This window comes from Triticum aestivum, chromosome 4A (genome assembly GCF_018294505.1).
Source record: "Triticum aestivum cultivar Chinese Spring chromosome 4A, IWGSC CS RefSeq v2.1, whole genome shotgun sequence".
In the NCBI taxonomy this organism is placed as follows: Eukaryota; Viridiplantae; Streptophyta; class Magnoliopsida; order Poales; family Poaceae; genus Triticum; species Triticum aestivum.
Window position 1 is genome coordinate 12,647,589 of NC_057803.1, and position 13,797 is coordinate 12,661,385.

The 13,797-nt window shown below is 42.9% G+C and overlaps 1 pseudogene; it reads right to left on the reverse strand.

Annotated features, from left to right (window-relative positions):
- The window catches only part of LOC123083694 (GPN-loop GTPase QQT2-like), a 38,004-nt pseudogene extending 25,458 nt beyond the window's left edge, over nt 1–12,546 (reverse strand).
- Between the last annotated feature and the right edge of the window lie 1,251 nt (nt 12,547–13,797).

A 13,797-nucleotide genomic window follows, 5' to 3' on the forward strand; every position in this document is an offset into this window, starting at 1 on the left:
CGAGCTCGTTTACATGCCTTCGTGAGTTAAATTTCAGCATGTCTCAGTTTTCACTAAGTCTGAAAACTGATTGTGTTCGAGCGATGTTCGTGAGCTCGGTAGAGTATTTTGTGAACCCTTTTGGCCCCAGGTCACTTTGGGTGTTTTATTAAGCTTGTTGAGTAGCTCCATGCCATGTTCTTACTTGTCATGTTCAGGTTCTCTATCATGTTGTTTTGCTGCTCCGAAGAGAGCTTCGTGATCTGAAATTTCAGACTAGTGTTAATTTCACTAAGTCTGAAATCTGTTTTGCATTTGCATTTTAGCCATGCTTGTTTGAACCTCTTAATGGATGAATTTGCCTATGGCTCAGTGCTAGTGTTTTGTCAACCATCTTGTGTACATCACTTCCATGTATTTTGTTTTCATGTTTGGTGGCTGTAGCATGTTCATTTCGTTGCATTTAGATGCCTACTTGCTGTAAATCGCAGACCGGTGTCATATCTTAAAACGCTCGCCATTTCCAAACCGTAGCTCCGATTCCAATGATCTTTATATCGTTTTCAAGCGATTTCATCCCCTCTATCCAGTGGCACACTTGGTTTTCCAAGTTGAGGCCAGGTTCATGCTTTTCCTGTCATATCTTGCATTTTGCATCCCGCATCGCATCCCGCATAGCATATCGTCATTTCATCATATTGCTTGGACTTGCCCGTGGTTGATTGTATCCTTGTTGCTTGTTTGTCTTGTTGGGTAGAGCCGGGAGACGAGTTCGCTACCGAGGAGCCCGTTGAGTTTGCTTGTGAGGATCCAGTCAACTCTGACAACTGTGCAGGCAAGATGATCATACCCTCGAAATCACTACTATCTTTGCTATGCTAGTTTGCTCGCTCTTTTGCTTTGCCAATGCTACGATGCCTACCATTTGCTTGTCAGCCTCCCAATTGCCATGTTGAACCTCTAACCCCCCCTTTGTCCTAGCAAACCGTTGATTGGCTATGTTACCGCTTTGCTCAGCCCTTCTTATAGCGTTGTTAGTTGCAGGTGAAGATTGGAGCCGTTCCTTGTTGGAACATTTATTTACTTGTAGGGATATCATTATATTGCTATGTTATCTTAATGCATCTATATACTTGGTAAAGGGTGGAAGGCTCGGCCTCTCGCCTAGTGTTTTGTTCCACTCTTGCCGCCCTAGTTTCCGTCATATCGGTGTTATGTTCCCGGATTGTTGCGTCCCTTACACGGTTGGGCTATAATGGGAACCCCTTGATAGTTCGCCTTGATTAAAGCTTTTCCAGCAATGCCCAACATTGGTTTTACCTTTTGCTACCTAGCCTCTTTTCCCTTGGGTTTCCGGAGCCCGAGGGTCATCGTATTTTAGCCCCCCTTGGGCCAGTGCTCCCTCTGAGTGTTGGTCCGAACTGAGCTGCCTGCGGGGCCACCTCGGGGAAACTTGAGGGTTGGTTTTACTCGTAGCTAGTCTCATCTGAGTGTGCCCTGAGAAAGAGATATGTGCAGCTCCTATCGGGATTTGTCGGCACATTCGGGCGGTGTTGCTGGACTTGTTTTAACCTGTCGAATCATCTTGTTGTACCGAGATACCGAGTCTGATCGGTGTGTCTTGGGTGGAGGTCTATTCCTTCGTTGACCGTGAGAGCTTGTCATGGGCTAAGTTGGGACTCCCCTGCAGGGATTGATCTTTCGAAAGCCGTGCCCGCGGTCATGGGCAGATGGGAATTTGTTAATGTCCGGTTGTAGATGACTTGAACTAAACTTAATTAAAATGATTCAACCGTGTGTGTTACCGTGATGGCCCCTTCTCGGCGGAGTCCGGGAAGTGGACACGGTGTTGGAGTTATGCTTGCGCAGGATGTTCCTTTAGCTTCTCGCTCGTGCTTCGCCTTCTCTTCTCGCTCTCTATTGCGTATAAGTTAGCCACCACATATGCTAGTCGCTTGCTGCAGCTCCACATATTTTTTGCCTTATCCATTCCTATGAGCTTAAATAGTCTTGATCGCGTGGGTGTGAGATTGCTGAGTCCCTGTGACTCACAGATACTACAACTCCAGATGCAGGTTCAGGTGTTTCTGCTCCAGTTGGCGATTACGAGCTTCAATGGGAGTTCGACGAGGACTCTCAGCGTTACTACGTATCTTTTCCGGATGATCAGTAGTGGTGCCTAGTTGGGGTTATCGATTCAGGACCTTGTCGCATGTTGGGGGTCTTTTCCATTTTGGCGCCGTAGTCGGGCCATGAGTGCTTGTTTGATGGATGTTATTTATGTACTCTGATGTGACGTGGCGAGTGTAAGCCAACTATGTTATCTCCCCCTTTTATTATATATTACATGGGATGTTGTAATGATTGCCTAACTTGCGACATTGCTTTCAATGCGGTTATGCCTCTAAGTCGTGCCTCGACACGTGGGAGTTATAGCCGCATCGAGGGCGTTACAAGCACTTAGGACTCATTGAGCATAACAGGACACTTGATGATTGCATGACAGAGGCAGCAACATTTCAGATGCCTTCTGCTCTTAGACGGTTGTTTGCAACTATAATGGTATTCTGTGAGGCAACATAAATCCGTCAGTTGTGGGACAAACACCTAGCATCGATGTCTGAAGATTACCGCTGTACTCAATCGAATGAGGCAGCACTTGAGCAGATGGTCCTTAGGGATATCAGGGATCTGATGCAATCCATGGGAAAGGATATTAAAATGTATGGGCTTCCGGATTTGGTTGACACAGATGGTTCTTCAGACGCCGAGTATAGGGAGGTAAAAGAGGAGAGGCAAGTTAAAGCAGATCAAGAACATCTAGATCTATTCAACTACCTGAACAATGAGCAACTGGCTGGTTTCAATGACATAATGGATCATGTGACGAACCAAAAAAGCCAGATATTCTTTGTTGATGGTCCTGGAGGCACTGGGAAGACATACTTGTACAAGGCATTGCTTGCGAGGGTCCGTTTGATGGGCCTAATAGCGATCGCAACTGCTACGTCAGGTATTACAGCGTCGATAATGCCCGGAGGCCGGACTGCACACTCCAGGTTCAAAATTCCAATCAAGCTCACTGACAGCAACATGTGTAGTTTCACAAAGCAGAGTGGTACGACAGAGTTGCTTAAACAGGCATCCTTGATAATTTGGGATGAAGTTGCTATGACAAAGCATTAAGCAGTTGAGACGCTTGACAGATCGCTGCAGGATATAATGGAATGTCCTCTACCGTTTGGTGGAAAGGTTGTCGTCTTTGGTGGGGATTTTAGGCAGGTCCTCCCCGTTGTGACCTGGGGGACAAGAGCACAGATCACGGATGCTACACTTTTGAGATCCTATTTGTGGGAGAACATCCGCAAGATACGCCTCACGCGTAATATGCGAGCACAAGCGGACCCTTGGTTCTCTGAATACCTCCTTAGGATAGGCAATGGAATGGAAGAAACAATTGGCGACGACTATGTGTGTCTCCCTGAAGACATTGTGATTTCTTATATCGAGGACGAAGAACCTGTTAACAAGCTCATCAAAGATGTCTTCCCATCCCTGCACACCAATGCTATGTCGAGAGAGTATATGAGCACACGTGCAATCCTCTCGACCAAAAACGAGCATGTGGATGACCTAAATGACAAGATGATCTCCAGGTTTCCAGACGAAGAAAAGGTGTACCAAAGCTTTGACTGTATCGAGGATGACTTCCAAAATAATTACACGATTGATTTGCTGAACTCGCTCACACCAAATGGGTTGCCCCCGCATGTGTTGAGAGTAAAAATGAACTGCCCGGTCATTTTGCTGCGGAACCTCGACCCTCATAATGGGCTATGTAATGGAATACGACTTACGATCAGAGCTTTCCAGGATAATGCAATCGATGCGGAGATTGTTGGTGGTCAGCATGCCGGAAAGAGGGTGTTCATACCTAGGATCCCTATGTCACCCTCGGAGGACACCTCACTTCCCTTCAAGCTTAAGAGAAAATAGTTCCCCATCTGCCTGAGTTTTGCGATGACCATTAACAAGGCACAGCGTCAAACCATCCCAAACGTTGGTATTTACCTTCCAGAGCCTGTATTCTCACATGGCCAGGTATATGTTGCATTGTCAAGAGGTGTCTCAAGACAGACAACGTGAATTTTAGCCAAGCCTAACAGAGAGGTTGATAAATCTAGGAGAAGCACCAAAAACATTATGTACACAGATGTTTTAGAGGGGTGAGGTACGTGCGATCGTTCGTATTTTCTTCGCACCTTTTACTTTTCTATAACTAATTCTGGACCTAGCACTTATCTTTTTTCTTTACTTCCAGGTTTTCATCAGATCACACTATATAATAATCATGAAAGAAGAAGGATGTCGATTTGACTTTTGACTCTGCATATCTGTATTGTTTATTTGTGTGATTTAGTTATTTGTAAATAAAAATCACAACAGCACACCTGAAGTATTGTAACTTTATGATGGCTGGATTTACTAGCACTTATCTTTGTTTTTTTTACTTCCAGGTTTTTATCAGATCGCACTCTATAATAATCATGAAAAAAGAAGGATGTCGATGTGACCTTCTACTCTGCATATCTGTGTCGTTTATTTGTGTGATTTATTTATTTGTAAACAAAAAGCACACCAGCACACTTGAAATATTGTAACTTTATGATGGCTAGATTTACTAGCACTTATCTTTTCTTTACTTCCAGGTTTTTATCAGATAGCACTATATAATAATCATAAAAGAAGAAGGATGCCGATGTGACCTTCGACTCTGCATGTCTATGTCATTTATTTGTGTGATTTATTTATTTGTAAATAAAAAGCACACTAGCACACCTGAAATATTGTAACTTTATGATGGCTGGATTTACTAGCGTCTATCTTCTCAATGCAAATTTTCCTTGTACTTATGACCAGGGATAATGAGAAAACAAAATTACTAAACTCATCTTGATGGTTACACATCAATGCCAAGAGTTTTCAGCTGTAGTACAACATTTGCAATTTTACATCCTTCAATCTCTGGAATATTAGATTCCGCCGGGTTAGCAAACTCATAACTAAAAGCACTTAGCTGGCCCCTCCTATCCAGCACGGCCACTGATGGTACAATAAACTGGCAAGAGAAAGGAAACACGAATTATATTTCTTTACGAAAAGGTTTAAGTTTTATCTGTACAAAATGGTAAAGGAAAGAAGACACAAAATCGAAGAAACGTTCCAATTAGCTTAACTCAATATTTCTGTATAAAATGTATTACGAAAATAACTCAATTAATTTAATGTGCTTGGGTATAAATAAAAGGAAAAACAATGTGGGGCCTGAGATAAATCAAAGGAAAGCGTGGGGCTAGAGATAAATCAAAGGGAAGTGTGGGGCCTGGCATAGCGATCATGATTCCCTTTCCTCCTCACGCTATGGAAGTCCTTCCCGTGACTTCCACCTTGTATATTGCCTAGACCTAACGACCTCTCGATCAGGAGCCCAAATAAGCAAAGGGTTTTGCACCGTAGGGTTTCCCTTCAACCTCCCCTGAATCCTACTTTGCGAGCTCGCTGCCACATCCTCACACTCCTCCACCGCGAAGGTCTCCTCCGCCGCGAAGGCCTCCACCTTGCCGCACACATCTGCCAGTGGTGACCTACCATCGTCCTCCATGTCTGCGCCACAATCCTCGGTGGCCTGTACGGATCAATCTACAATAATCATGGTAATGGTATCTCTCTGCAATTTCATCCTATTCATGATTTCGCATCTGCAAAACAACAAGGGGATCCAACTAAGTAAAACAACATGATCTGTGTGACCCTACCAAATTACCAACATGCTCCGTGTGACTTAGGAAATTCTTATTATTGCAACATCTAGATGATCTGTGTGACCCTACAAAATTACCAACATGCTCCGTGTGACTTAGGAAATTCTTATTATTGCAACATCCAGATGATTAGTCACGCAAGTGAATCTCAAAAGGTTGACTGGATAATTGAACAAAGAAATAGATCATTATAATTTAGGTGAAAACAATATTCTGGTAGCACTATGTTAAGTAAACGTGTACGGATATCTGCATCTAATTGTGATGTACAAAACATAGGGTCTAATGGTAAGAGCAGATCAGAAACTGTGGTTTCCACACACAAATAGGAGTGCTTATTTACCACATGAGCTCTGCCATCAATTCATTCACCAATTCAGCCCAAGTAACCATTGAACATGAAACAATGGCAAAATTATGTCAGATGGATATCTATTCCAGAACAGAATTTAACTTGCCTGGCCGTGAGGTGCCAGTCATATCAGGACTATACTAACCCTCTGAATATGACACAACTTCAGTTTGGTAAACAACGCTATTGTGTAATCAAAACATCTGCAAATCCATAGAATCTGTAGGTGCGTGATATATATGTATTTAACAGAATATCATACCACCAGCAGCATACGATTTATATATGCTTGGGTTTTCAGGAACTCATCGACAAGGGAGCCAAGGACAAGCATACACAAAATATTCAGATTGAAGGCATGATAATCAAAGATGAGGATATGAACACCGAGTCAACAAAGGCGATAGAAGACCAAACCATCAAGGATGATACAGAAAATATGGAGATTGATGAGGTGATACTCTAAGTCGACAAAGACGATTTTTATTTTCACATGTCATTATTATTTTTATTCTAGTGGGATAAAACAATATGTAATTTCTAGTATAATAATATCATGCCTACAATTCTTTACTCACCTTAATAATATTTTCTGTTTTATAATTACTGGATAATATTGTATTATTGTGTGTTTCAGTTAGTAAGCGAGGAAGAATCAAATGGAATAGACAACAAAGATGGAGTAGAGAAAAAAAATAGCACACAAGCTACTGATTGTGAAGTGACAAAGGCATGCTTTCTTTTCGGGTATCCCAAATAGTTCTAATTCTAATTATTTTATATCCTCCATACAAATTATTCTTTGTAATGTTCCTCTCAGGAATTAACCTTCAAGGAAACAAGTGAACAAATGCAGCCAACTCAAGACAATGAATTAGCACAAAGATTCGACACCGAAGGGGGAGAAAATATAGGGGACAAGCTGGCATAATCAAATGGAATAGCCGACAAAGATGAAGTGCACAAAATGAAGAGCTCACGGTTCACTGAATCCGAGGTGACATAGGCATATATATTTTTTCAACTATGTCCCATATAGTTCTAATTCTAATTATATTATATCTTGTAATGTTGCTCTTAGGAATTAACCTTCAATGAAACAAGTGAACAAATGCAGCCAGCTCAGGATGAGGAATTAGCACAATCATTCGGCGCAGAAGGGGCAAAAACTATAGGGGAGACGATGCCAGAATCAAATGGAATAGCTGACAAAGAAGAAGTGGAGAAAAAGCATAGCATGCAGTCCACTGATTCCAAAGTCTCCGAAGTGACAGAGGCATCAGAGGACGAAGAATTAGCACACACATCCGGCATGAAAGGGGCACAAACAGGGAAGCCTATCCCTATCCGAATGCATAACAAACCTAAGAAGGCACAAGACTACGTGGTGGCTCCAGAAGGCATGAACAAATCCTTCTATACCCTACTTTTGCTACACTAATTTTCTTCATTATTAATAATTCTTCTTGCTTACATCATGATAGATTACGCCTGCACCGGCGATGATTGGTCCGTCATTGAAAATATCATGTCTGAACCAAGTGATAAAAGAAATTTAGTGAGCATCAATGACTCATATCTAAAAAAATAGTTACTATGTCTTTTAACCGGCGGAGAATTTGTTGGCGACGAAGTAAGTATATGTAGTTTTATGACAAGACGATTTTAACATAAGTTCGTATATCTCTTATAACCAAGGTGTGCACTTGATATTGTAGATCATAGACGCATACATACATTGCATAAGTGCTAAAGAGCATCTATAGATGAGGTCAGTTGGAAGTGTGTTCTTAGAGAATGCATGCATCTCTAAAATGATAAAGGAATTTAGCTCTATACGGGATGACGTACCAAGATGGGTATTAAAGAGAGCTACAACTTATTTAGAACATGATATGGTGAGTCTCAGTTCCGTACATATTACTATGATGAATTCAATCGAGGACGGATGTTTGTATAGATGAGACCTAAACTAACAAATCCCTTTTTCAGATATTCATTCCAGTAAACATTGAACACTTTCATTGGTACCTAGCAGTTATAAATACCCGGGTGAAACGTATCCAGGTGCTCGACTCGCTAGGCCCAGGAATGCCCTGCCAAGACCTTACCGCTATGGTTAGTTATTAGTCCCACTGCACCATCTTTTGATAAGACAATTTCTATCATTCTTTGATTCTGATGCTAATACTTGGTCATTTATTCATGTAATAGCTGGAAGGACTGAAAAATATGTTCCAATATGCATCGCTTCAAATGGAACTAAAATTGGATAAGTGGAAAGATGTAAACATCACAGCATGGCCAAGGGAGGAGTGTCTTAAGATCAAACTGCAGACAGATGGGTATACCTCTTTCGATTGAAACTTTTTGCTCTCATCCCCTTTAGGCACCTCCTTGTTCTCCTTCAAGATATCTGAATTATTAAGGGACACATCATCAACAGCGGCGCCGAAGGCAGCGCCTGCTCGGAACACGCCATGGCCCCCGAGCAGCTAACCCTAGGGGACGAACATTGCACACAGTGAGGCTATGCACCAATTTGACGGGGAGGAGCAGGCGGTGGGGTCAGAGAGACTAACCTGGACCTGGACGAGCGAGGAGAAGCGTAGGGAGGGTCATCCCCCGAGCAGCAGCACAACACGCGGAGGTCTTCATTGTCATCTTAATCAAGATGGAGGTCGCGAGCAGCAACTGCTCCTGCTCCTGACTGAATCAAACATGGAAAATTAGATGGGATCGGAGAGTAGAGCATCCGGATCCAAGGGAGAAGAAGACTTGGAACCAGACCTTGATAGCGTCCCAAGCAGGGGGAGGGAAATTCGTGATGCACGGGAGAGGTTGGATAGGCTCCTGGCAGCTACATCGCATTAGGACAACAGAGGGCCAAGGCGTCGCCAGCGACCATGCCGACCTCGAGCGCCCCGGCGTCGCCAGGAGGAGGGAGGGGCGGGGCGGGGCAGAGCAGGGCCTACCCGTCCGCCAGCGCTGGTGACGAGGGGAGGGGGGTGGGGGGAGCGGCCACCAGAGAGCGCACGCGACGGATGGCCCCGACGTCGCTAGTAGGAGTGAGGGGTGGCGCAGAGCAGATCGCCGGGCCGCCGGCTGTGGATGGGGATCTCTTGGCCACGAACGAGGGAAGAATGGGGAGGAAAGGAGAAATGAGGGGGCGGTGGGAGTTTCACTGAGTGCGGCGTTGTCCAAATAAAAATATACTACAAAAATATACCGTACTGTATTACACCTTCTAAATAAACATTATATTTCATAGGGCATATCCGGTTCACTAAGTTTGTGAAAATTTTGTTTTCATCACGGCTTGTTTCAGTCATGATCATTTGATGATTCTAAAAGTTCTTTTATACAAATATCTATAAATTTGATAAAAAATGATTGAGTTTATTTAAGTTTTATATTTGTAATCATGCAAGTCATCTTGTGGTCTGTGGATGGTAAATTTTATGGAGTACTTCACAGGAGTTATATTGTCTGACATTCCTACACAGGTATTTTTTTACTGTGTATCATTACATTTATTCTATGTTGTATCACTATTTAACTTTTATTACTATTTTAATAGGAACATATGACAGATTTTAGAACAAAACTAGCTGTCATTTTGGTGGACTCAGAATTGAATGATGATAATATAAGAAATCGAGACATGGAAGAGGACAAAAACAACACAGATCCCACAGAATGTATGATTCTGGATAGACCCCCTAAGAATTTCAAAACATCAAATACATCAACAGAAGTTGAGCTCATCCCGCGGTCATTTATTCTTTCACCGTCTGTCAACCCAACAAACGATGATTTAATAGATGAACTTTGTTTGTTCATCAGTATGGTTGATGATGTCGCTCTACTAGAGTAAGCCATATTTTTTAGTTCATTTTATATTCCAACAAATTACTTTGATGTCATTATAATTTATAGAATTTTGATTTTACAGGAGCGAATGGGTGAAAAGCTCTGCTCCGTACCCTATTAGCTTAAATTTGAGACAAATTAAAAACATATTAAGCAATGATGAATACATGGATATTCATTGCTTTAATGTGGTTGTGCGAATACTAGCGCGCCACGAAGTCCAGCTTCTCAGAGACATTCCATCTCACTATATGGATCTGAACTTTTGTGTAAGTTACTATAATTACGTACTACATTTTTTTCTCATTGCACTAATATTTTCTCATTCTTACTTTAGTCCATGTTCCACTATGCACGAGACTCAAGCCATCGTGAACATATGGAAATTGCTACATTGAAACGGTTGTTTCATAGCTGGCCTGACAGTAATGATTATCATATCTCTCAATGTGATATGGTAAGATTTTTTCATTTGTCACAGTGCTTTACTTGGTCTTAATTAATATTCTATGTGTTTCTAAACTATTTCATCATTGCAGATTTTATTGCCTTGGTATATGTTTGGGTTATTTCTATTGTTTGTCTTGGATCAAAATAGAAAAGTTGTCTCAATTTTTGATCCGATACCAATACCTACTTTTGGAAAGAATGTACTTAAAACTGTGGCTGACAATCTAAACCTTGCGCTTAAAGTTGCAAACCCTGCATTCAAGGATGATATCTCTAAATGGGAATGCATAGTTCCTGATGCTCCAACAAACTCACGCTGGTATGAATCTTTTAAACGCATTACAATATTAATTGATTCATTCAACGCACATTATGTGTTTATTTCATATATGCAGTGCCTTGTCTGGTTTTTTTAATTACAGGCACTCATTGCGCGATGGAAATCTATATTTTCCCATACCCCAGGTGACTATTTACACCATGCTTATTTGTATACACATTGCACATACAACTTGTTATAACAATGTTGTATAATGCCAATGTAGGATGGTTTTCAACTGAGGAAGCAATTTTTGGTGCATATTTTAAAGTACGAAGAGAATGAAGCTAAAAATAATATCCCATACATTGAACGAAGCATCATTGATCGCATCTATAGATGGACCTTCATTGCTTCAAAAGATGGACCTTCAAAACATGCTTAGTTGCGGATTGGAGAATATATTCTTGTAGCAATTATAATACAATTATTATGTGACAGTGAATTTTATGCGAAGACATGTTTATGATATGTGTGTTGGATCACAAATATGTCGCACTTTTTGAAAATACAATTTGAGTGATATGATAACATTTTGTAGCGATCTGAATTTTTTGTAAAAATCATTTTAGTATTATATCATGTGAACATGTTTTGTTTGAGACGTGCGTTGCACGTGCATGCTTACTAGTTTTAATAATAGATATAACCTTCAAGGATGAATATTGGACATCTATTAGCTGAATGGCACATGATAGAGGGGGAAAAAGATGTCTCACATACCATAAATGTAGCATAAATATACAATTCCGCAAAAATAAGTTGTCACTATTCATAGCAGAATCAGATAATTTTTACAAACTCTGCATCACACTATAAATTAAGCACAATTTCTGCAACATCTTACATTGAATGATGGAATTACATGAATCAGTTACCCGCAAAAATGAAACAACCCAGTTTACTGAGTGGTTGTACGTTTGTACTACCTTGAATTTTATAGCCTAGCAGAGTACGTAAATAGTGCACATTACCATTCTAAACATTCGAGATGCATATAAGATGCGTACCTCATCAAACTTGGTCGAGAACAGGTTGAGTGAGGTAAGAATGCCATCATTGGGACTAAGTCCGTACTCTTTCATCACCTCCTTGTAACGCACAGTATCGCAGATATCAATGTTGGCTCCAAATGGCAGTGTCATCACCGCAGGGTCAAGGTTGAGCACATAACCCCTCATATTCGCCGATGCTTGCATATGACACACCAGACGGTGCATTAAGCTGGTCTTCCCCGTCCCTACATTGTAGGCCAAAACAGAGTAAGCTTCCAATCACAAAATCTCAATAAAAGCTCGACATATCACCGGTTCGGTCGGCCATCCATCCTACTAAAATGGCAACTGAATAGCGGCTCACCTTGTCCTGCACGCTGTCCTTGGCCTCGTCCTCCGCTGCCGCCTTGTCGTGCTCGTTGTCCTGAGGGAAGGCGAGCAGGGTGTCCGAGTTGGCGACGCCCTCGTGCTAATCGTCATCGCGCATGGGCTTCTTTGGCCGGCGCTGGCCCACGAGGGGATCTCCAGCCGCGCCTACTGCTGCTGGCGGCAGCGGCGGTTGCTGCTAGATAATGGGATTGTGGGACGGACATACAAAACTTACTAAAATTCGGACGGAGGCGCTGGTCTTCGAGACCGGCGATGGATCGCGACGAAGAGCGGGAGGAAGGTCGGCGAGGTCGGGATAGGGCGGATACAACCGCAGGAGGTCGATTCCGACTGGATCCGGGCGAGGCGGCGGTCATTGGTGGCCATGGCTGCTCCTGTAGAATAAGGGGAGAGGCAATCCTTGTGTGAGGGAGAGAAACAAAGGGGAAGGAAACGGAGAAGAGGGACAACCATAAGAGGGGGCACGAGGCGTGGAGGTCTGGCTATGGTCGACGGCGGCGCGGCGGCCGGTGGCGAGGCCGAGCGCGAAGGCAGTGGGGCGGCGAGGGGCTCTGGATCGGGAGCTCCCCTCCCGATTTAGAGTTCGGGGGGCACTGCACGGGGGGACGAGAGCCCATGCGTTATCCCACGAACGAAACGTTTTTTCACCATTGACCACTTAAATTAGTACCGCGGGTTAATTACCAGAAAACAGTAGGGGCTTTTCTGCAAAAAGGGCGCGATGATGAAGCCGACAGACTCAACCCGTGCTTTATTATTAGGGGAAGATATGACGACTATTGCTATAAGGTCATCTTACACGCCCATGAGTGTGCATGTATGGAATTATTGTACCCGCACTAAGGAGCTCCGGCCCCCTACATTGAGAGATGGTTATAGGGGATGGAATTGCTACAGAGCTTGCGACGACTGATGGATCCTTTCGAGGGGGGGGGGGAGCGAGCTCGGTGTTGAATATCAACGCTCATGCCGAGCCCCCTTTTGACTTTCTTTGGGTAGTGGCTAGATAGGGTTCACTAAGGAGCTCCAGCCCCCTACATTGAGAGATGGTTATAGGGGATGGAATCGCTACAGAGCCTGCGCTGACTGATGGATCCTTTCGAGGGGGGAGCGAGCTCGGTGTTGAATATCAACGCTCATGCCGACCCCCCTTTTGACTTTCTTTGGGTAGTGGCTAGATAGGGTTCAGGGCCTAATCTCCACTGCCGCAGATCATGACACAGAAATGTGTCGTCGAATCGTCTTCACCCAGGCAGTCACAAGCTCTTTTTATCGAATTATTATTTTGAGCTTCCAGTGGAACTGGATTTTTGTTGATATCAGGTAACCCTGGCCGCCAAAACTAGGACCCGAGCTTCTACGACAAACACATCTCAGTCGAATGATATTCTTTTCCCAAAATCGCACTCAGGCAAACACTCGAGGAAATCATTCGAGTATCACCCAACTATTGTTGTTCATGTCGGTGAAGGAAATATGCCCTAGAGGCAATAATAAAGTTGTTATTTTATATTTCCTTATTCATGATAAAGATTTATTATTCATGCTTGATGGAGTAAATGACCATGGGTAGCCTAGCCGGCTCCCCCTGGCACTTCGGAAAAATTATAGGCCAAT